Raw genomic sequence first — 25645 nt, 5'->3', positions numbered from 1 at the left:
ATTAATGTTTACATGAGTGTATATTATATAATTTATGATTTTATGAATATCTGTATTACCTTTAACCTTTTTTTTACTAGTTCCTTTAATACCTTACTGTGAGTAAAACTGAAATTAGCTAGTGACCTCATCTTGCCCCCCATTTCCCAGAATCTACTTTCAACTAGAACCATTTACTCCCAATTGATACCTTTGAGTCAATCAGAGAACTTACTTTTTCCTGTTCTCTTTCTGATCTACCACCCTTCATTTTTAGACAGTTCAATTGAGTGTTTACAAAGCAAATAGCCATTAGATTTTATACTCTCTCCAGTACAGGTACTCTGAGTTATACAAATATGTACTTGGTGTTTACCACTGGTTCTATGGCTGTCTCTTCAATCATCATGGTTGTCTGAAGCTTGTTCTCCAGTAAATTTCCCATGAAAGGCTCATAGGAACTATACTCCCTGAGGTTTTACTTGTGCATAGAAACTGTGACTATTACATTCAAAGATCAGTGGAGCTGTATATAAAATTCTTAGCTCATGTTTGTTTTCCTTGTATTTCTTAAATGTTATCCCATTGTCCTCTGGCATAGAGTGTGCTATTGAAAAGTCTGATGACAATCTTATTTTCTTTCTTTTATGAACTTCTAATTTGGTGCCAAAAGGAATTTTTATTTTTTATTTAAGATGAATAATTTTTCCTAGGCTCTGTTAAGGTATAGGCCATTCTGGGAAAAGTTTGCCAAGTATGTCCTTTCAATACGTAGTGCAAATCTTTTTTTAAGAAAAGTATTCTTTAATTATAATTGATAATATCTATTCTCTTTTGTTATATTCATTCTTTTTTTTTAGAGACTTCTAGTATAGGTACCTTGGATCTCCTTTGCCTATTTTCTCATCTTGTATATAGTCATGAACTGTACTGCATAACACTGTTTCAGTCAATGACCAACCACATACAGGATGGTGATCACATTGGAATTTAATAGAATTAAAAAATTCCTATCATCTAGTGTCATAGCATCGAGGCACAACATACTATTCATATATGCGTGGTGATGCTGGTGTAAACAAACTCACTGTGCTGCCAGTCAGATAAAAGTATAGTATATACAATTATGTACAGTACATAATACATACAAATAATAAAAAATCTGTATTATTGGTTTATATATTTACTATGCTATTTATTGTTATTTTAAGAGTGTACTCTTTCTATTATATAAATAGTTTGCTATAAAACAGTATGTTGTGTTATGCTTGCAGCAGCCTCATATATCTGCTGTTTACTGTGTCTCTTGATTGCATTATTTTCTCTTGTGCTTGATTTAATCTCATGTTGTTTTGTACAGTAACATGTTGTACAGGCTTGTAGTCTAGGAGCAATAGGTATGTAGCAGGCTATACCATCTACGATTGTTAAGTCACTATGATATTCGCACAATGACAAAATTACCTAACAAAGCTTTTCTCAGAATCTATCTCCATCATTAAAGTGATGCATAAGTGTATGCAGCTGGCCCTTTGTTTATGTGGGTTCTGCATCCTCTGGTTCCACATCTGCAGATTCAACCAACTGTGGACTGAAAGTATTTGAAAAAAATATGTTGTTGCCTATGTGCTATGTAGTTAGGCTACAATGGTTGCATCTGAACTGAACATGTACAGACTTTTTTCTTGCCATTATTCCATAAACAATATGGTATAACACTGATTTATACAGCATTTACATTGTATTAGTTATTATATTAATCTTAAAATAATTTAAAGTGTATGGGAGGATGCGTGTAGGGTATGTGCAAATACTATACCATTTTATATAAGGGACTTAAGCATTTGTGGATTTTGGTATCTGCCTGCAACTAATCCCTTATTGATGAGGAGGGACAACTATGTATATATATATATTTTTTATCTTTTTGTTTTAAAAATATTCAGATTCTCTGCTCTTGGTGGCAGAGAGGGAGAGAGTGCCATAAAGAACTGGCCCTACGTGCCGACCACCTGGGCAGTTGTGAGCAGAGGAATGGGAAGAGAATGACTGTTATGATATGGGAGAAAAGAAACAAAAGAAGACAGTGGCCTTAGGATCTAATTTTTTTCATCTACTTCAGGCAGCTTAATATAGAAAGCAGACTTACCTTCAGGGCATCTAAAGTTATCCCTGCTTAAGGTTCCACTTAGAAAACCTTTCAACTTCAAACAGAAAACAAAATCTTTCATTTTACAGATAAAGATTGGCTCAAACAGGCATAGAAAAGGAAATTTTGAAGGAGGTGGCATTTTGTGCAAAAGTGTTTCTATCAAAGACAAGCCGATGCTATCAAATGTTGCTGTTTTAATAGACGGAGAAAATACACAAACGCAGAATGGCTGGGGAGAGGGACATCAATAGATATGGAGAAAATTACCAAGAGGAGGATAGGGAGCAGCAAGCAGACATTGGAGGTGGTCATAAACCAATTTCATAAATGTGTTTCTCTTCATTTGTACACAGACAAATAAAGGTGCTGTGTGGGTGCATTAATGGTCTGTACAGATGCCAGGGCTGGTACTGATTCAGGCTCTAGGAAGAAAGGAAGGCCAGTATTTAGTCATGGGGCTTGATGGTGGAGAACAGTCAAAGAGCTGACAGCCTGACTGGAGTTCTCGTGGATCATTTAAGAGCTTACTAGCATAGAACAGCAATTTCCAACCTTTAAAAAAAAATCTCACGGCACACATAGATAAATTACTAAAATTCTGTGACATACCAAAAATTATATTTTTTGCCAATCTGGCAAAAAAAATAGGTATAATTTTGATTCATTCACACCACATGGCTATTGTTGTGTTGGCTGTTATCATTTTTTAATTTGACAATCTAAGGGAAAAAGGTCAGTGCCCCTGACTAAAGTCAGGTATTGCATGTTTTAAAAATTCTTGCAGTACACTGGTTGAAAATCTCTGGCATAGAGTACATTCCTCAGAATGTAAATTCTGAGGAATCCACAGAAGCTACAGTTTTCAGGGAACATTAGTAAACAAGTCATGTCATGTTGACTTCAGAGAGATAGATAGCTTTATATTTCTGAGCTGCTTATGTTTTCTCTATTTCAGATGCTGTTTCTCCCATAGTTAAGGAAGGATCACAGGACTTGAGATAATTGCAATTCAGTTCTCCTCTCTCTGGTATTAATAGTTTTTGAGTCTTTTTTTTTTTCTTGTTTCTTGGATATCATGGGTAGAGCAGGTGGATTAAGAATTGAAAAGCTAAGAGGACTTTCCTCCTCCTCCTGGGTAATCCCCCTTTTCCTTCTTGCCTTGTTAATTAAGCAGTTCTTCACAGACAAAATGAAGTTAACATTATCTGGTCCTACCCTGGGTTAATATTAGTGTTCTCTATTTAGTCCTGAAATATGCATGAATTAGCCTTTCAGAGTACTCCCTGATACATACTGTGGCGACGGGGGGGCGCGGGGGGAGAAAAAAATATGAGTCAGAAGAGGAAAAATAGTGAATCGCTAAAAAAGAGGATGTTTCTAGTCTATTAATTTTGGCTACACAGTATATAATGATCAGAGTGTGAAAGATTTTCAGGTTTCACCAAAATAACCCAAATAAAATCAATAAGAAATCAACCTATAAATAATGAGGTGCATTTTTAAAGTTAAAATGTTAGTGCGGAGCTTGAATAAATAGAAGATGGCACTTATTTCTGATTGTGCATTGACCTTTTCTCTCAGGATTTTTTTCTATATTATGGTTCCAAAAAGAGCCAGGAGTTCACTCAGCAGGCTCTGTGGGCCCATGCATAATTGCCTCCAGTTGTGTGTGCACGCACATGTGTGAGTACCTCTCAAGAATTTCCTTTAAAGTCAAGGTCTTTTTGGAAACACCTATTTAATAGGTGTAAACTATATTAATAACTGCAATCCACTTTTCTTTACAAAGCATATCATGTTACGTCTTTTAATTCTCCAAATAACCAAGGACTATATTATGAGTATTCCTGTTTTATAGACTGAAAAATACTGAGGCTTGTATAGGTTAAGTGGCTTCTCAAGGCAACCCAGCTAACAGCTGTCTGCAGTAGGCACAAGGCGGTATCTACAAGCTGGGCTCTGCAGCTCCGAACAGCAGCATGATGTTGTAGAAAAGCTGTGGCTTTGGGGTGTGGTTTTCAAGCCTGTGATTTGGAAGGAATGGAATGGAGGGGCCAGCTCCAACTGTTGCAGAGACCACTCCCTGGGTGGTCTGGAGGGGAGAAAGGCAGCCCTGCCTCCAGCTGCTTGTGCCCTCTTCCCCGCTGTAGCAGCACATCCTTCTCTTCTCAGCCCACCTTCCTGCTGCCAGTTAATTTTCCTAAAACAGCTGTATCGTGACAGGACCCCAGTTAGAAGCCTGCAGCGGTCCCCAGTGGCTACTAAAATAAAGAACAATGCTAAGGTGATGCCCAAGGCCCTGGGTCCCCTCTTTTGATTCAGCCCCCACCTCTGGTTATTTCTTCTGCAACTGCAGACGCTCCCATCAGTTGAACGCTGCTCCGGGACGGTGCCTTGCTTCTCTCACAGTGTGTGCCCTCGCAGTACCGCTCCGAGGACATCTTGCCTCTTTCTGCATCTGGAGAAGCCTCACTCATCTTTTAGGACTGGTTCATATGTACCCGCTGAATAATGCCTTCCTGAGCTTCTCGACAACTGTTTACTCTTCCGTATGACTGTGGTCCTTAACTCTAATTGACTATGCTGGTATTCCTGTGTTTTTCTACCCCTTCCACTAGACTGTGAGAGTCTCCAGGCCAAGAAATGTTTCCTGATTCACCTGTGTGGTTCCTAATGCTTCTTATTCCTTTTTTAATACCTAAAGATGCAGAGTAAAATCTTGATAAATCTTAATTTTATCAAGTATTCGTGCCTTACCATTTGAGTAAAAGGGAAGGTAGCAACTATTGGAGGACCAGGCAGCCTCTGCACCCTGTTTGTCCGCGAGGGGTAGAGTGAAATTAAACTGTGTTCGAAAAGACAGGTAATAAGTTAGTCCAATGTTCTTACAGAAGGTCTAAGAACACTTGAAATTCTAGCTTCCTCTCTTCTCCAGGGAAATGGCCCTTTCTTTATTAAAGCTTTTCCCTCCATACTCATGAAAAATACTCCCAGCAACCAGTATAAAGTTAATTTATTTCCTTTATAAGGACAGACGTACACTCAAAGAGTGCTAACCCAGCTGTGCATCTTTGCTGAACTTTTGCAGTCAGTTACAGGAGCAGCTGCACTAGCAGTACCCATCAACACTCTAACCCACCAACACTCTTGAACTACATGTCCTTGTAAAAATCAGTGCCTTGCTTCTCTTTTTCTTGTTTGTTTCTAATGAGGTATACTTGATATATAACATTGTTAGTTTCAGGTGTACGGCATAATGATTTGATATTTGTATACTATATGGGGAAATAATCACTACAAAAAGTCTAACAACTATCACCACACAGTTACAATTTTTCTTTTGATGAGAACTTTTAAGATCTTTTCTTTAGTAGCTTTCAAAAATGCAACTCAGTAACTGCAGTCACTGTGCTGTACATTACAACCCTGTGACTTATTTATAACCAGAAAGTTCTACCTTTGGACCACTTTCACCCATCCCCTGGTATCTGGCAATCACCAATCTGTTTTCTGTATCTGAGTTCAGTGCTTTATTTTTTTTTTAAATTTTTATTCCACCTATAGGTGAGATAATATATATTTGCCTTTTTCTGTCTGACTATGTCACTTAGGATAATGCCCTCAAGGTACATCAATGCTGTTGCAAATGGCTAGGCTTCCTTCTTTTTTATGAATGAATAATATACCCATACCACATTTTCTTAATCCATTCATCCATCTCTAGAAACTAACGTTGTTTCCATGTCATGGTGTTACAAATAATGCTGCAATGAACATGAGGGTGCCAATATTTTTTTTCTGTTTAGTGTTTTCATTTTCTTCAGATAAATACCCAGAGTAGAATTGCTAGGTCAGATGGTAATTCTATTTTTAATTTATTGGGGGAACCTCCATACTTTTTTCCATATTGGCTGCACCAATTTGAATTCTCACCCAGAGTGTACAAGTATTCCTTTTTCTCCACATCCTTACCAACACCTCTTATTTCTTATCTTTTTGATAACAGCCATTCTAGCAGGTAACAGATGACATCTCACTGTGGTTTTCACTTGCAGTTTCCCCGATGATTAGGGATGCTGAGTACCTTTTAATGTACCTAAAAAGAAAATCTATTCTTACCCCTGCCCATTTTTAATTGGATTGTTTCTTTTTTCTTTTTTTGCTATTGAGTTGTATAAGTTCTTTATATGTTTTGGTTATCAACCCAGTATCAGACATATGATTTGCAAATATTTTTTCCCATTCTATAGGTTACCTTCTTGTATCGATGGTTTCTTTGCTGTGCATAAGCTCTTAAGTTTGATGTAGTCCTACTTACTAATTGTTGCTTTTGTTGCCTTTTTGGTATCAAATCCAAAAAATCATCACCAAGAACAATGTTAAGAAGATTTCAACCTGTTTTCTTCCAGAAGTTTTATGGTTTCAGGTCTTATGGTCAAGTCTTTAATCCATTTTGAGTTGACTTTTGTGTATGGTATAAGACAGTAGTCCAGATTCATTCTTTGCATGTAGCTGTCCAGTTTTCCTAATATCATTTATTGAAGTAAATATTCTTCTACATTGTATATTCTTAGCTCATTTGTTGTAAATAAATTGACATATATGTGTGGGTTTAGTTCTGGGCTTTCTATTCTGTTTCATTGATCTATGTATCTGTTGTATGTCAATTCCAAACAGTTTTGATCACTAAAGCTTTCTAATATAGTTTGAAATCAGGGCGCAATGATGTTTCCAGCTTTGCTGTTCTTTCTCAAGGTTGCTTTGGCTACTTAGCATCTTTGGTGGTTCCATACACATTTTAGGATTGTTGTTTTATTTCTGTGAAAAATGTCGTTGAAACCTTGATAGGGATTGCACTGATTCTGTAGATTGTTTTGGATAGTATGGACATTTTCACAATATTAATTCTTCTAATCCATGAGTACAGATTATCCTTCCATTTATTTGTGTCTTCTTCAGTTTCTTTCATCCGTATGTTAGTTTTCTTTTTTTTTATTTAACAATTTTTAAGTATATTTTATTGATTATGCCATTACAGTTGTCCCATTTTTTTCTCCCCTCTATGCCCCTCTGCCCTGCACCCCCCTCCCACCAGCATTTCCCTGCTTAGTTCATGTCCAAGGGTCATATAAGTTCTTTGGTTTCTCCATTGCCTGTACTAATCTTAACTTCCCCCTGTCTATTTTGTACCTAGCCATTTATGATTCTTATTGCTTGTACCTTTACTCCCTTTCTCCCCCATCCCTCTAACCACTGATAACCCTCCACATGATCTCCATTTCTGTGATTCTGTTCCTGCTCTAGTTGTTTTTTTAGTTTGTTTTGGGGTTTTTTAAAAATAGTATTTTCTTTTCTTTTTTAAAAGATTTTATTTATTTATTTTTAGAGAGGGGAAGGGAGGGAGAAAGAGAGGGAGAGAAACATCAACGTGTGGTTACATCTCGTGCACCCCCTGCTGGGGACCTGGCCTGCAACCCAGGAAAGTGTCCTACACTGGGGATCGAACTAGCGACCTTTTGGTTCACAGGCTGATGCTCAGTCCACTGAGCCACACCAGCTGGGGCTGTTTTTGTTTTTATTTTTCAGTTCAGTTGTTGAGAGTTGTGAGTTTGTTGTCATTTTACTGTTCATTGTTTTGATCTCTTTTTTTCTTAGATGTGTCCTTTTAATGTTTCATATAATGAGGGCTTGGTGATGATGGACTCTTAACTTTACCTTATCTGGGAAGCACTTTTTCTGCCCTTCCATTCTAAATGATAGCTTTGCTGGATAGAATAATCTTGGATGTAGGTCCTTGCCTTTCAAGACTGAATACTTCTTGCCAGTCCCTTCTTGCCTGAAAGGTTTCTTTTCAGAAATCAGTTGATAGTCTTATGGGGACTCCTTGGTAGGTAACTATCTCCTTTTCTCTTGCTGCTTTTAAGATTCACCCCTTACCTTTAATCTCGGTGTGTGCATCCTTGGTTCCAACTTCTTTGGGACTCTCTGAGCTTCCTGGACTTCCTGGAAGTCTCCTTCCTTGGCCAGATTGGGGAAGTTCTTTATTATTTCTTCAAATAAGTTTTCAATTTCTCACTCTTCTTCTTACTTCTGGAGTAGTTCTTTGGCTATTCCACTTCCTATGTCTTTACTATGTCCTCACTTGTCTTTGTCTTCTTCTTCTTCTGGCACCCCTATGACTCAGATGTTGGAATGTTTAAAGTTGTCCTAGAGGCTCCTAAGCCTCTTGTCATTTTTTTTTTTAATTCTTGTTTCATTATTCTGTTCTGGGTGAATGTTTATTTCTTTGTTCTGCTCCAAGTTGTTGACTTGATTCCCAGCTTCCTTCCCTTCACTGTTTGTTCCCTGTGTATTTTTCTTTATTTCACTTTGCATAGCCTTCATTTTTTCCTCTACTTTGTGATCATACTCAACCATTTCTGTGAGCATCCTGATTACCAGTGTTCTGAACTCTGCATCTGATAGGCTGGCTATCTCTTCATTGCTTAGTTGTATTTTTTCTGGTGTTTTGATATATTCTTTCATTTGGGCCATATTTCTTTGTCTTCATTGCTTCTGTTACATTGTAAGGGGCAGAGCTTTAGGTATTCACTGGGGTGGAGCAACTCTCATCACTGTTTTGTGGTGCTGTGTGTGGGTGAGGTGTCAGAGAGAGGACAATGCCACTTGCTCAGCGGTATGTTACAGTTTTCAATGGACAAGTCTTTTATCCCCGGTTAAACTTATTTCTAGTTATTTTATTTTATGTTTTCTAGTTGTCACTGCTTTATAGTTTAAACATTGCCAGAAGAGCAAAGGGAAGCCAGATAGGTGCTCAATTAGCTTTGATCCCAGTTGGTGTGGTATAGAGATGATAGCACACTTACTTTAACACATCCTTTAGCTCCTAGAACAATTGATTAGGTTGGGGGCAGGAAAAAATGTATAGTAATTCTGGGTTTGAGAGACACAAGCCTTTGTTCTCCCCAGATTATTAGGTAACAAGCCTAGTGCTACTGACTGTATAACTTAATGGGAGTGATGCTAATTGTCTTGCTCTTATTTCATTTTCCATAAATGGGTAAAGCAATACTATCAACTTGGAGTGTTATGGGGATTAAATGAGGTAATATTTGTAAAATGCTTGGAACAGAGATTGGAACACAACAATGAGCACCATACAAGTGTGAATCCTCTATAACGCTTGCAGAGCAGAAAGGACAATGGCTACAACACTGATAGGGTTCAGAATCTTCTTGGTGAATTTGTCATTGATGGTTGCTTTGACAGCAGATGGTGTGGTGAAATCTCAGTAGTTTTTTTTTAAATTATATTTTATTGATTGTGCTATTACAGTTATCCTGATTTTTCCCCTTTTGCCCTTTTCCACCCAACATCCCCCACTCCATCAGGCAATCCCCCACACCATTGTTCATGTCCATGGGTCATGCATATAAGTTCTTTGGCTACTCCACTTCCTATATTGTGCTTTACATCCCAATGGCTATTCTGTAACTACCAATTTGTACTTCTTAATCCCCTCACCTCTTCACCCATTCCTCCACACCTCCCTTCCTCCTGGCAACAATCAAATTGCTCTCTATTTCCATGCTTCTGTCTCTGTTTTCTTGTTGCTTAGTTAGTTTTTTTAGATTCAATTTTTGATAGATATTTATTATCATTTTATTGTTTATAGTTTTAATCTTTTTCTTAAATAAGTACCTTTAACATTTCATATGATAATGGTTTGGTGACGATGAACTCCTTTAGTTTTTCTTGTTTGGGAAGCTCTTTATCTGCCCTTCAATTCTAAATATCTTTGCTGGGTAGAGCAATCTTGGCTGTAGGTCCTTGCTTTTCATGGCTTTGAATATTTCTTGCTAATCCCGTCTAGCCTACAAATTTTCTTTTGAGAAATCAGCTGACAGTTTTATGGGAACTCCCCAGTATGTAACTAAGTGATTTTTTCCTGCTGCTTTTCAGATTCTCTCTTTATCTTTAACCTTTGGAATTTTAATTATTATGTGTCTTGGAGTGTGCCTCTTTGCATGCATCTTGTTTGGGACTTTCTGTGCTTCCTGGACTTGCATGTCTATTCCCTTCAGTGAATTGGGGCAGTTTTTTTTTTTTCATTATTTTTTCAAATCAATTTTCAATTCCTAGCTCTTTCTCTTCTCTTTCTGGCATCAATATGATTAGAATGTTGGAACGCTTGAAGTTTTTCCATAGGCTGCTTACACTATCCTCGTTTTTTTGGACTCATTTTTTGTCTTGTTGTTCTGATTTTTTTTGCTTCTTTATGTTCCAAATCATTGATTTGATTTTTGGTTTCATCCATTTACTGTTGTTTCCCTGTAAATTGTTCTTTTTAAAATTATCTGTATTCTTTGTTTCTGACTTGATCTTTTTTACTGTTGAGGTCCTTACTAAGTTCCTTGAGCATCCTTATACCCAGTGTTTTAAGCTCTGCATATGATAGCTCTCCATTTTGTTTAGCTCTTTTTCTGGAGTTTTGATCTGTTCTTTCATTTGGGCCATGTTTCTTAGTCTCCTCATTTTGGCAGCCTCCTTGTGTATGCTTCTATGTGTTAGGCAGAGCTGCTTTGGCTCCCTGTCTTGGGAGTGTGGCCTATTGTGGTAGGTGTCCTGTAGGGTCCAGTGGTACAGCCTCACCTATCACCCAAGCTGGGTAATCCAGGTGCACCCTTCATGTGGGCTGAGTATACCCTCCTCTTGATTGCCTCCTCCTGAGCCTTGATTGCTGTTGGCAGGTCAATGGGAGGGATTTACCCAGGCCAGTCAGCTGCAAGGACTGGCTGTGACCCCTGACCACCAACCGCCACCCTTTGTGGAGATCAGCTGTTCAGGGGCAGGGTGGTGGTTCTCTGACATGGTCTGTAGCTGTTCACTGGGTGTGCAGGCTCTGTGGTTTCCCAGGTGGTGCAGGCCAAAGTCAGCCCCCACCTGTCTTCTGCCTAGGGCCACCCTGCATGAGCTGTAAAGCAATTTTCAGATGGTTGCTACTTGTGCTTGGCTTAGAGGTTCCCAGGAAAAGCTAAACTGTGGTTCAAAGCTTGCTGCTACTAGTGCCAGGCCTGGGGCAACTTAGCAAAAGGTATGTGGGCTGGGGGCCACTGAGGCCAGCTGTTGCTTGTTTGAGAGGATTTAGGAAGATGTGAAGCATAGCCAAGACCAGCCATTCATATGGAAAAGCCACTGTTAACAGCTTGCAGGGGCTCGTGTATTGCATGGGAGGGAGTCTCAGGAGATCTCCAGGGTAGAGCAAACAGTGTTAGCCAGGTTGATAAGAGTCTCAGATATGGCACATACCTGCTAGCTCTGTGGCTCTATGTGGGGGAGGGTTCAGAAAAGGGACAATGGCCTCTGCCCATCTTTCTGTCTGGGAGAAAGCTGTCCCCCAGCTTTCTCCTTGATGCCAGGCACTTCAGTTCCTCCTGTATGCCACTGGTGTCTTTCAAACTATTACCCTGGTACTGGAGCTCAGAGGGAGTGAGTCTGAGTAAGTCTGTGTGTGGGTTCTTTAAGAGGAACTGCTAGGGACTCCAAAAGTTTCTTCCACTTACTCAATCCCCACTGGTTTTTGCATCCAGAATTTATGGGGATTTGTCTTCCTGAAACTGGAACCCTGGGCTGGGGGACCTGGTGTGGGGCTGGTTCTCCTCACTCTCGAAATATCTGTCATAAATTTTTATCCACCACAGTTGGATGTGGGACCAGTCCATCCTCATCTCTGCCCCTGTATGTAGTTTCTTTTATTCCTTAATTGTTGGACTTCTGTTCAACTCAATTTGTCAGTTCTGAGTGATGTTTGTTCTATGGTTCATTGTAATTTTGATGTAGTTGTGCAAGGTGGTGAGCTGTGTTTACCTATGCCTCCATCTTGACCGGAAGTCCCCTGGTATTTTATATTTTTGATGTAGTTGTAACTGGGATTTTTCTTTTATTTTTATAGTTCATTATTACTACGTAGAAATTAAACAGATTTATGTATATTGATTTTGTATCCTGCAACTTTACTGAATTTATTTATTCTAACAGTTTTTTGGTGGAGTCCTTAGGGTTTTCTGTACTATCATATCACCTGCAAATAGTAACAGTTTTACTTCTTTCTTTCCAATTTATATTTCTTTATTTATTTTTATTGCCCAATTTCCCTGGCTAGGACTTCTAATATTATGTTGAATAAAATAGTGAGAGTGGGCATCCTTGTCTTGTTCCTCTAATTTTCTTTTTTATTGTGGTATCCTAGTTTTGTTTTCCTATCAGGGTAATTCTGGTCTCACAATATGAGTTTGAAAGTGTTCCCTCTTTTATTTTTTGAATGAGTTTGAGGAGAATTGGCACTAATTTTCTTAAAAAGTTTGGTAGAATTTACTAGTGTAGTCATATGATCCTGTACGTTCATTTATTTGGGACAGGTTTTTGATAATTGATTCGGTTTCCTTACTATTAATCAGTCTGTTTTGATTTTTCTGTTGCTTCATGTTTTAGTCTTGGTAGATTTCACGTTTCTAGAAATTTATCCATTTCTTCTAGGTTGTCCAATTTGTTGGCATAGAATTGTTCATAGCAGTCTCTTGTGATTTTTGGAATTTCCTTGGTATGAGCTAAAACATCTCTCATTTCTGATTTTATTTGAGTCCTCAATCTTCTTTTCCTTGGTGAGTTTAGCTAAAGACTTGTCAATTTTGTTTATTTTTTCAAAAATCTTATTTTTAGTTCTATTGATCTATTGTCTTTTTCATCTCTATATCATTTATTTTTACTCTGAACTTTCTTATTTCCTTGCTTCTAATAATTTTGAGCTTCCTTTAGTTCTTTGAGGGGTAAATTTAGGTGCTTTACTTAAGATTTTTCTTATTTTTTGATGTAGGCATTAATTGCTATGAACTTCCCTCTTAGAAGTGCTTTTGGTGCATCTCATAAGTTTTGGTATGTTGTATGTCCATTTCCATAGTCACAAGGGCTATTTTTATCTTTTGATTTCTTCTTTGACCCATTGGTTGTTCATTAGCATGCTGTTTAGTCTTCCCTATCTGTGAAATTTTCAGTTTTCTTCTGCAATTGATTTCTAGTTTCATACTGTCATGGCTAGAGAAAACACATGAAAAGATTTCAGCCTTCCTAATTTATTAAGACTTGTTTCATGGCAGAACATATGATGTACCTGAAGAATGTTGCGTGTGTGCTTGACAAGACTGTGTATTCTGTTGCTTTTGGATGGATTGTTCTGAATGTATATGCTAATGTCACAAGATTGAATGGGTCATTTAAGGCTGATGTTTCTTTATTGGTTTCCTTTATGTATGATCTATCCATTGATGAAAGTGGGGTGTTAAAGTCCCCGACTATTATCGTATACTGTGTATTTGTTTACTTAGGTCTGTTCATATTTATTTTACATATTTACATAGATGCTCATGTTGGATGTCTAAATATTTACAAATACTATAGTCTATTGATGAATTGACCCCTTTATCATTATATAAAGATTTTCTTTGTCTCTTATTACAGTCTTTGGGTTCAAGTTTATTTTATCTGATTTGAATATAACTACTCTAGCTACCCATCTTTCTTTTCATTTTAATTTGCATGGAATATCTTTTCCATGCCTTCACCTTCAGTCTGTGTATGTCCTTATGTCTGAAGTGAGTCTCTTGTAGGAAGTATATAAATGGATATTTTTAAAAAATTCATTCAGCCATTTTATGTCTTTTGACTAGAGAATTTAGTTCATTGTAAGCATTAATAGGCATGTGCTCACTGCCATTTTAGTAATTATTTTCTGAGTGTTTGGTTATTCCTTTGTTCTGTTCTACTTATCTTGCTCTTCTCTTTGGTGATTTGATGATTTGCTGTGGTGATATTTTTAGATTCCTTTATCTTTTGTGTATCTACTATAAGGTTTTGCCTTACAGTGGCCATGAGGCTTACATAAAATAACTTATAACAGTCTACTTGAAGTTGATAATAACAAAGTTTGAATGCATTCTAAAGTTCTACATTATTATGCCTTCCACATTTTATGTTTGATGTCACAATTTACATTTTTAGCTTGTGTATCCATTATAATTATTTTAGTTATAATTATTTTCCTCCTTTGTCTTTTTTCCCCTTCATAGTAGATTTATAAGTGGATAATTTATCACCTTTAAATCATGATAATAAAATGATTTTTACTCTATAATTTACCTTTACTAGTGATATTTATACTTGCACATGTTTCCTGTTATTAATTAGAACCTTTTTGTTTCAGTTGAAAGATATTCATTTAACATTTCTAACAAGACTGGTCTAGTGGAGATGAATTCCTTCAGCTTTTGCTAGTCTGGAAAGCTGTCTTTTCTTCAAACCTAAAGGGCAATGTTGCAGGGTAGAATATTCTTGGTCAATGGTTTTCTCTTTTCTTTCAGTATTTTGAATATATCAAGCCATTGTGTTCTGGACTCAGCTTCTGCTGTACAAACTACAGTAGTCTTATGGGATTTCCCTTGTATTTAACAAGTTGTTTTTTTTTTCTTGCTGCTTTTAAGATTCTCTCCTTGTCTTTAACTATTGACAATTTAGTTATTAAGTCTTGGTGTGGGTCTCTTTAGTTTATCTTATTGGAACTCTCTAGGCTTCTTTGATTTGGATACCTGTTTCCATTTCCAGGAAGTTTACAGCTATTATTTTTTTCAAAAAAGTTTTCTGACCCTTCCTCTCTCTCCTCCCTACAATATGAATGTTGATTCACTTGATGTTATCCCTTAAGTTGTCATTCTTCTTTTTTCATGTTCTGATTGGGTGAGTTCCACTGCCCTGTCTTCAAGTTTACTGATCCATTTTCCCAATTATCTAGTCCACTACTAAAAAGCTCTAGTATATTTTTCAGTTGTCACTGTATTCTTCAGCTCTGTGACTTCTATTTGGTACTTTTTTTATATTTTCTATTTGTTGAAATTCTAACTTTGTTCAACCATTTGTGTCATGGGCTTGATTAGCATCTTTATAACTATTATTTTAACTCTTCATCAGGTAAATAATTTATTTCATTAAGGTATCTTCTTCAGAGGTTTTATCTTCTTCTTTCATTTGCTACATATTCCTTTGCTTATTCATTTTTTCTTGACTTTGTGTGTCGGTTTCAATGCATTACATAAAACAACCACCTATCCCAGTCTCAAGGGAGAATGAATCTTACTGTTCAACCCTGCCATAGCTCTTGGTTGTCTCTCAAACCTTTGTGACTGTTCAAACAGCTTACTTTATTTTTAGTGGTTCCCAGTAGTTGAGGGTGTGCCAAGTCCTGTCAGTTTTCAGAGTGAAAAATCTCAGTCAGCCAAATTAGATTCAGGCTAATTGGAAACCATACCCATAGGGAGCAGCTTTTAAATATGCAAATATACCTTCCAGGGGAAGATTGGCAGAAGGGTGTCTCTGTGTCCTCTCCCTACACTTACACCTGGAGTGATAGATATTTAAAAACTCTTTCTTTCTTTGCTATCATCCCACTGAACCCATGAACAAAGACCCACTAGATGCCAGAGCCAGGCTATCAAGGAATGTGTCCTCTTGGGTCTGGGTAGCAGGCAAGAGCTGGGGCGCTGGTTCCTTTCATAGAGCCACCAATGAACTGGGGTAGGGCACAGAAAGAGCAGAAGGTGGCACTGCTTGCCTTCCCTACCTCTGGAGAGGAGTGCAGACAGACCCTAGAAGTGCGTTTAATTAGAAACTTGCCCCTCAGGCCACAGCTACAGAGACAAACTAATAGGCCTTTTTCACAGATACACTGGGGGTGTATTAAATCTGCTGTCTCCTTGCTGTGCCCTTGGTAGAGCAGCCAGTTAAGAACTTTTGTTCATTTGTCACATTCCTGTGGGAAGTGTAAACACCACTGGCCCCAAGAGCCTGGTGATGTCGTGGTGTCTCCTGGGCAGCAGCTGCAAAACCGAGGTTGACTGTACAAACCCCTTTCTGAGTGATACTAATAGGCTGGGTTGAGGCCACAGGGCAGCACAGAGACAGTACCCTCAGCCTCTGCCTGTGTGGAGTAGATGTGTGTTAAATTAGATGCCTGCCTCTCAGGCTGAATCTTTAAAATAAGAACAAAAGCCTCTTTCACAGAAAAAATGAGCACTGTTTGGTAGGCTGCCTTTGCACAGGGCCCTGGAGTGGCATGTCTGTGCAGGCCTTTAGAGGCCATTTCTTAGTTTACTACAGACACATGGGCCTGTGGATGCAAACCTTGGTGCCTTTCAAATCTGGACTTTGGGGGGCTCATTTCTCAGGTGCAGGTTTTAAAAGTTGTGGTGCTAGATGTGGGGTTCAAACACTTTGCTTCTCAGGGAGAAGCTCTTGGGTGCAAACTCACTCCACATGGTTTAACACACTAGGGTGGGGTCTATGGCAAGCCTGTACCTCAGCCTCTCACTGCTTCAATGTTTTTTTTTTCCTTATTCACCCAATTTGTAGGAGTCTCTTAGCTAGTTTCTTCCCCCTAGAGGCATTTATTCCATATACAGCTATAAATTCCATGCATCTCTGGGGGAAGATGAGTTCAGGATCCTTCTCTGTTGCCATCTTAAACTGGAATTTCCCTCTTCTATGGAATGCAGGTAGTAGCAAGAAAAACATAGAAATTATATAGAAATAGGTCTGTGATGAGAAACAAATGGGAAAACACATATTAAAGCATTCAGCATAGCACTTGGCTCATGCTAAAAACTTAATATAAAAACAATTGTAGTTACAAATATTATTTTCATCATAGTAGATATATAACTTGTGTATATGTACTGGTTTTCTATTCCACCATTATGTGGTGACTCATCTCAACTATTTATATATGCTTATTGCATAAAACACATGGCTTCTCGTCAACATTTACTTAAGTTTATTTCTTAAAAGTTATTTTCTATCTATTTTCAGGTTGTCTTAAGTTTGCTTCCTTTTATTTTATTATTTCTGTTATAGCTTTTCCTTTATTGCCATTTCTTTTTTTGTCAATGGCAAGCTAAGATTTCACATTTGGACAATTTCAATAACATTTGCTTAATTATCACCATTAAAAAAATTAAATCAGTCACTGATAAATTCTGCTGGGTATTTCCTCTACCTGGGCACCCCACCCATTAAGATTTTTCAGAGAACTTAATGATAGAACAGCAACAAAGTTACTATGTCCAGCTACTCTGCAAAATGAAACTATCAACTTATCTCTTTACAAAATTAAACATACACATAGTTAAATTAAAAATGCCTATCTTACAAGGTGTTTGAATAATCTCTTAGAATCTCTTTAAATATAGGTAGCAAAGACTTTCCAAAGATTCTGTGCAGAAAGATGTTGAGGTTTTGCTACAATGAACAAAATCAAATTAAAGACAGCTTCAGTTGCTGGATATAAATAGCTTCTGAAGTTATTTCTGTTCAAAATTAAAAATCACTTTTTTCATGTCCATCATTTTCCAACTTTCTGAAATGTTCTGCAAAAACTGTTTTATTCTCATTCTGTAAGGGTCAGACAAGCCAAAACTGATGACGAAAAGCACAAACCAAAAATAGTGATCACAACTCCTAAATAATTACCATGTGCTTTTTGTTCTGGTAGCACAAGTACTAAATATACTCTTTTGGGGAGTTCTATTTAGCTTTTACAAAGACTTTTGAACAAATGCACAAAGTAGGAAACTGTAATTCAAAGGCAAAAGTAGAAGTACAAATGCTGATACAGCCTTTCTACAGGAAATATGAAGGGAGAGATATCTACCTATTCTTTTTTAGCTCCACTTAGGCTCCAAAATACTCTTGACTCCTGACTCTTTCCGTGAATGAGTGGACACAGATGACCAGGTTGTTGCCATACCTTCTGGCATTAGTAATATTTTATGAGTAGCATTACCTAAGCATTCGTTGAGATCCATTATTCCTTCTGTGTTGCAGCTGATGCTAGGATAAGAACACACAAGCAGCTAACACTTGCCTAATTATTACAGATTCATTCATTCATTCATTCATTCAGTTACTCACTCATTCACAAAATAAATAACAAAACAGTTGAAACATGCCTGGTACTCGCCTGAGTACTGGGGATAAAGAGGAGCAATAACGTGAAGTACTCAAGGAACTTATACTCTAGAGAAGAACAAAGATAATAATGTGCCTATGGCAGGATAGAGTTCTCTCCCCCACTTTTAAAAATTTCCTTCCTCTCCTCACTCTATTAGAAATGGAAGTTTTTTTAGCATAACACATGGAAATTATGCTATGAATGTGATTAATGTTCTGATGATAGATATGGTATTGTCCCATATAAAGAATGACAGTGTTCATTGGTGGGAATGTAAATTGATTAAGCCATTGTAGAAAAATGTATGGAGGTTCCTCAAAAAAAAACAAAACAAAAAACTATAACTATCATCTGATCCAGCAACCCCACTTCTGGATTTGCTGAAGAAAATTAAATCACTACTTTGAAGACATATATGTACCCCCCATGGACACAGCAGCATTTTTTCACAATAGCCAAGACAAAAATGACCTAAGTGTCCATTGACTGATAGATGAATAAAGAGAATCTGGTATAAATATATACACACAAGGGAATATGATTCAGCCATGGATAAAATCCTGACTTTTGCAACCACATGGATGGAACTTGAGAGCATTATATCGAATGAAATAAGTCAGACAGGGAAAGACAAATACTGTATAACATTTATTATGTGAAATCTAAAAAAGCCAAACTCAGAAAGAGAGAGTGAATGATCATTGCGGGGGGTTGAAATGGTGGGGAAATGGGTAGATGTTGGTCAAAGGATATAAACATTATTATAAGATGAATAAATTCTGGGGATGTAATTAACAGTACTCGTTATATTCATGAAAATTGTCAAAACTGTAAATCTTAAATGTTCTCACCATGGGCAGACAAAAGGTAACCATGTGAGGTGATGGATGTGTTAACTAACTTTAATCATCTTGCAGTATATACACATACCACATCATCATTTTTATACCTTTAATTTAAATAATGTTATATGTTATTTTTATCTCAGTATAGCTGGGCGGGACAATGAGTATCCACCATGACCCTGCCAGGAATAGGAAGCAGGGGTGAATGAGTCCCTTCACCAGGCTACGAGGAGCAGCAGCAAGATGGGCTGGATTATGGTGGGCAGACAGGCCGGGAATAAAGAAGTGAAGAACTCAAGGGAGAAAAGGACTTTTCGATTGCCATACCTGACTGACTCACTAAAGACTGAAAATATAGAAAAGGCAAGAAATGACTTGCTCCACCTTCCTAGAATTTGTGTTTATAATCAACAAGGAGTACGACTGTGCTGTTTTCGTGTAATGAATGTTACCTGCAGGCCCCTTCACCGCTGTAGGACACAATGCAGTGCCCCGTTCCATTTCTCTGATTTTTCCATGGAGATGAACATTTTTAATCTCCTGAGCATAAACGACAGTAAACTATGTGGCGACTATAATAAAATTAGATAAAGAATCATTAGGGCACTTATGTTAATTACTAAAAGGGAGGCCAAACTAGATCGTGTTAGGTTTGGTTGTTTGTAATAGAAAACCCAAAATAATGGTGGTCTAACATAGAGATATAACTCTTTTATAAAGAAAAATAGTCCAGAGCTGGCTAGTTCAGGGCTGATATTTATACTTCTTTGGTATTCACGGACTCAGATGCTTATTATCTTTATGCTCTTCCTTTCTAGAGCTACCTTGCAAACTTAAGGTCACCTCCTGGTCCAAGCCACCAGGCACAGGGTCAGAAGGAGGAAAGAATGAAATTAAAGGAGAAAATCTTCCTGCCGAGTCAGCTCTTTCTGAAGGGCCATGTAAAGTCTCATACTACCTTTCCACTAACATCTCTTTAGCCAGACCTTATTTAAATGGCCATATCTCGTTGCATCGCAGTCTGGGAAATGTGGTCCTTCATCTGCCCACATTGCTAGTCCAAATTAAACTGGGGTTCTGATACTGAATGCGAAGAATATATTGGGTAAACAACTGGAAGTATAGACTCCACAACCTATAAAAAACTATATACACCTTGAGAGTTAAAGGTACTTATCATCCATTTTACTATGTGAAAGTGAGTAACCCACACATTTTACTATGTGAGGGTCATTTACATTCAAATATGTTGAATACATATACAAGTCTGAAGGCTCTGGCTATTAGAATGGCAGGGGTAATTTTCTTCTTTTTAGTTCTTCCCCTTATGCAAGTGTGTTTATACGCTCTTTCTCCCAAGCAGAGTTATCTTATAAAAAATTGATATAGTTGTGTGACTTGTATATATTTGTTGCTTTAACTTTACTTATAATCATTTTCAATGCTGTCAGTCCTTCCAGGTGTTGTTATTTAATGTCCTTGATTCTCCTTGTCAGAATGGAAGTGGGAATGGTGCTATTTTAGGGTCCGAACCTTTATCCTGTCTCTTTATTTTCACTTATTAAACAGGTACTGAGTACCTATAATATCATTGGCTCTCAGCTAGTAATAAGAAATACAAAAGTGGGGTCCAACATGGGACTATAGGAAGACTCTGAACTTATCCCCTCTGAAGACACACCAACATATACCTACAAATAGAGCAATTTCTCATAAAGAACAAGTGAGAGCTGACTGAATGTGTTCTGCATTACAAAAGAGAGAGGGACCTGGAGAAGAGTAGGAGAGACAGAGACTCTCTTGCATGGAAACTGCAGGAACCCTCTCCTGACAAAGTGACTTGCAGTGGGGAGGGATGTCATGGAGGGACCCGCATGGGCAGACTCACCTGTCTCAGTGATAAAACAGCAATTTTAGGCACCTGGACTACACATAAAAATAAATCAGATACTAACCCTAAGGTTCCTGTCAAATAGGCGGGGATCAATGGGAAATTTGTGGGATGGGAGGTGTTGGTGAGCACCGTTTTTTATGTCCCTCCTCCAGCTAGATGGCATAGGCAGGAGCTCAGTTAAAGTGCCCTGGCCACCCTTCAAGGCCTCCACAGTGTGCCCTGGGCTACCTCACCAACCAGGGCATTCCAGATACCACGCACTCTGCAACTCTTCAGCCAGTATCTGCTACAGTCTGGCCGGCCTGCCCCACAGGGAACCCTGCAAGCCATGTGCTCTGAGTCCACCTCAGCTCGTGCCCATTGCAGCCCTAGCCAGCCAGCTCCATAGAATGCACCCCAGGCCATAAGCTGGTGTCTGCTGTAGACCTGGCCAGCCAGTGCCAAGCATGCCCCAGAGCCCTGTGCCACTTCCGCTAGTGCCCCCTACAGCCTCGGCCAGCTGGCTCGCCAGTACCCCAGATGCCATGTGTACACTTTGGTCCCAGTTGGCTTGCCAAAACCAGTGAAAGAACAAGAAAAAAATCTAGAGAAAAACCTGTAATAAAATGGAGATCAGTAATTTACCTTATCAAGTATTAAAGTAATGGCCCTAAGTATACATATTGAATTTAGAAGAACAGAGAAACTAAGTAAGAACATCAACAAAGAGTTAGAAAATGTGATAAGGAACTACTCAGAGCTAAAGAATAATTGAAATAAAAATACAACATAGGAAATCAACATCAGATTAGATAAAACAGAATGGATTAGCACCTTGGAAAACAGAATAGTGGAAATCACCCACTGAGAACAAGAAAAAGAAAAAAGAATTTAAAAATGAGGATAGTTTAAGGGACCTCTGAAACATCAAGTGCACTAACATTTGCATTATAGGTATCCCAGAAATAGAGGCAAAAAAGGAAGGGGCAGAAAACTTACTGAAGAAGTAATGGCTGAATTTTCATAACCTGAGAAAGTAAACAGATACTCAGGTCCAGGAAAAACAGAACATCCCAAACAAACTAAGACATACACACCAAAAATGTTGTAATTAAAATGGTAACACTTAAATAATCTTGAAGGCAGAGAGATAAACAACAACAATAACAACAACAAAAAACTAGTCACATACAAGAGACACCCCATAAAGGCTATTAACTGATTTCTTAGCTGAAACTTTGCAAACCAAAAGGGAGTGGTAGGACATATTTAAAGTTTATAAGGATAGAAATCTACAATCCAGAATATCATACCTGGCAAGGTAATCATTCAGAATTGGAGGAGAGATAAAGAGTTTCCCAGACAAGGAAAAATTACGAGTTTATCACCACTAAACTGGCTTTTCAGGAAATATTTGTGGGTCTTCTTTAAGTTGGGGGAATTATAGCCAGAAACAAAAATATATCTAGTACAGGTACTGGATTAGCCACTTAAAAAGGTAACATGACTATTAAAAGACAAAAGTAGCAAAATTAACTAAAATTATAATTAGTAGTTAGCAGATATACATACTAAAAATATTTAACATATGACATGAAAACAAAGTGTGGGGGGTTGTAAAATGTAGTGCTATAAGAATGTGTTCAAACTTAAATGCCTATCACCTTAAATTTTTAAAAATGATATTAACTACATTTTAATAATTACTTTAAATGTTAATGGTCTAAATGCACCAATGAAAGTACATAGGGTGGCTGCATGGATAACAAAACAAAACACACTTATATGCTGCCCACAAGAGACTAACATCAGATCAAAAGACACACAAAGACTAAAAGTGAAGGGATATAAAAAGATATTCACACAAATTAAAATGAAGAGAAAGATGGGGTAGCAATATTCATACCAGACAAAATAAACTTTAAAACAAAGACTGTAAATGAGACAAAAATGGCATTACTAAGTGATACAGGAATTAATCATAAATCGTTACATACCTGACATAGAAATACCTAAATGTATTAAGCAAATATTAACAGACATAAAGAGATAAGTTGAGAGTTATACAATAGTGGGGGATTTTAATATCCCTGTATAGCAGTGGGCAAATAATCCAAACAGAAAATCACTAGGGAAACATTGGCCTTAAATTACACATTAGACTAAATAATCTGAATAGATATATACAGAAAATTCATCTAAAAGCTATAGAATATACTTTTTCAAGTGCACATGGAACATTCTTGAGGAAAAATGACATGTTAGGCCACAAAGCAAATCTCAATAAATTCAAGAAGACTGAAATCATATCAGATATCTTTTCTGACCACAACAGTATAAAACTAGAAATAAATTACAAGAAAAGTGGAGAAAACACAAATACATGGAGAGAAAACAACATGCTATGAAACAACCAATAGGTCAACAGAGAGAAAAAAAGGAAATTAAAAAAATATCTTGAGAGACATGAAAATGGAAATGTAACTCTGAAAAATCTAAAGGATGGAGCAAAAGCAGTTCTAAGTGGGAAGTTCATAGCAATAAGACCTATTTTAAAAAAATCAAGAAACTGAAATAAACAATATAACTTTACACCTAAAGGCACTAGGAAAAGAATAACAAACAATGCACAAATTTAGTAGAAATAGAAAATAATAAAGATCAAGGTGGACATAAATAAAGTAAAGACTAAAAAGCTCAGAAAAGATCATTGGAACTAAGAGCTCATTGTTTGAAAGGAAACAAAATTGATAAACCTTTAGCCAGGTTCATAAAAAAAAAAAGAGGAGCAAAATACAATCAGAAATGAAAGAGGGTAAGTTGCAACAAACACTACTGAAATACAAGGGATCATAAAAGAATATTAAGAAAAATTATATGCCAACAAATGGGCACTCTAGAGGAATAGGTAAATTTCTAGAAACATAAACCTTCCAAGATTAAACCATAAAGAAATAGAAAATCTAAATAGACTGATTATTAGTAATAAAATTGAATCAATAATAAAATGGCCAACACACAAAAGTTCAGGACCAGACAGCTTCATGGGTGAATTTTACCAAACATTTAAAGAAGACTTACTATCTATCCTTCTCAAACTATTTCAAAAAGTTCCACAGAAAGGAAGGCTTCCAAAGTCATTCTACAAAGCCAGCATAACTCAAAATAATAAAGGCTCTATATGACAAATCCATAGCTAACATTATATTCAATGGTGAAAAGCTGAAAGCTTTCTCTCTAAGATCAGGAACAAGTAAGGATGCCCATTCTCACCACTTTTATTCAACGTAGTATTAAAAGTCCTGCCCAGAGCCATCATACAAGAAAAAGAAATAAAAGGCATCCAAATTGGAAAGAAAGTAAAACTGTCAATATTTGCAGATGACATGATACTGTATATAGAAACCCTGGAGACTCTACCAAAACTATTATAAATTAGGGACATTGCAGGGTACAAAATTAATACACACAAATCTGTTGCTAACAAACTACCAGAAAGAGAAATTTAAAAAGCAATTCCATTTATTGCTGCATCAAAATAAATAAAATACCTAGGAATAAATTTAACCAAAGAGGCAAAAAATCTGAACTCTGAAAACTGAAGACACTGATGAAAGACACTGAAGATGACACAAAGGAAAGCTACAGATATACCATGCTCATAGACGGGAGGAATTGATATTGTTTAGCTTTAATCTTTTGTGCTGTGAATTTTCCTTAAATAATCATTGATAACACTACGTATCATTTACATATATAATTACATAATTATTTACATATATAATTACTTACTAATTAATATTTAAAATACTTGTCTAAGGTAGGTTCTATTATTTGTTCCATTACACAGAGGAGAAAACAGGCACAGTGCTAAGTTACTCCCCCACAGTCCTACAGTTAAGTTAGTTAGATCCAAATTCAGATAATCTGCCCCTAGAATCTGATAGTATACTACCTTTCAAATGTGTAGTGAATTTTGGATACTTGCTCACAATTTAAAATTAAACATTAAATTGATTGATTTAGGTAGCTGACAGAGGTTATCTCTGCTTTTGTGTGGAGAGGACGAACTCCAGTGATGATTTCTATTTCGCTCTCCTGAAATCTTTTTCTTTTCTGTTCTCAGTGCCACTTTCTCATACTTTGTGGAGAAAGAGAAGCCATCAGATGGGGCCACGGCACGTTTTTAGAGAATGTCTCAATGTTCCTCTCCTTTCCCTCTCTCTAAAATCAATGAAAATGTCCTTGCGTGAGGATAAAAAAAGAACCAACACTAAATTCCTTGAAAAGTTACCAATTTGTGGCTTGCTTTTGTAGTGAATATTAAATATTTAAACGAATTTAATGAATCTATTTGTCATTATTGTCTGAGTAATCTATTCTATAAATTACACATACCAAAAACTATTTTTTGGCCTAAGTTATAAGCAATACATTCCTATAGTTTTAAAGTGACATGATAAATTTAGATGTTTATATTATAAACAACGTATTTCTATATTCTAAACTAACATGATAATTTCAGATCTGTAAAAGACTCTGATAATAAATACTGCATACTTAAGTGGGGTAAGATTTTTGGAGACATTGGCTTTTTTTCTTTGTGTTCTGGAAGATAACCTACTTTTAAGGACAATACCAGCCCTCCTGTCCTTCACAGAAAATAAGAAAAACAGTAATTAATTATTGTATAATCAGTTGACTAAGCCTGTTCTGGGCAGGAATCTGTAATACACTGCGTCCTC

General features: G+C 37.1%; 1 protein-coding gene across 4 annotated transcripts in view; it reads right to left on the bottom strand.

Annotated features, from left to right (window-relative positions):
- DLGAP1 (DLG associated protein 1) overlaps positions 1–25645 on the bottom strand; it is an 870852-nt gene that overhangs the window by 406422 nt on the left and 438785 nt on the right. The window lies entirely within an intron of this gene.

Source organism: Pteronotus mesoamericanus, unplaced genomic scaffold (genome assembly GCF_021234165.1).
Source record: "Pteronotus mesoamericanus isolate MK-2021 breed Mesoamerican mustached bat unplaced genomic scaffold, CSHL_Meso_final contig_74, whole genome shotgun sequence".
Classification (NCBI taxonomy): Eukaryota; Metazoa; Chordata; class Mammalia; order Chiroptera; family Mormoopidae; genus Pteronotus; species Pteronotus mesoamericanus.
Note: the sequence above shows the minus strand (reverse complement) of the source record. Positions and strands in the feature narration are given on the sequence as shown.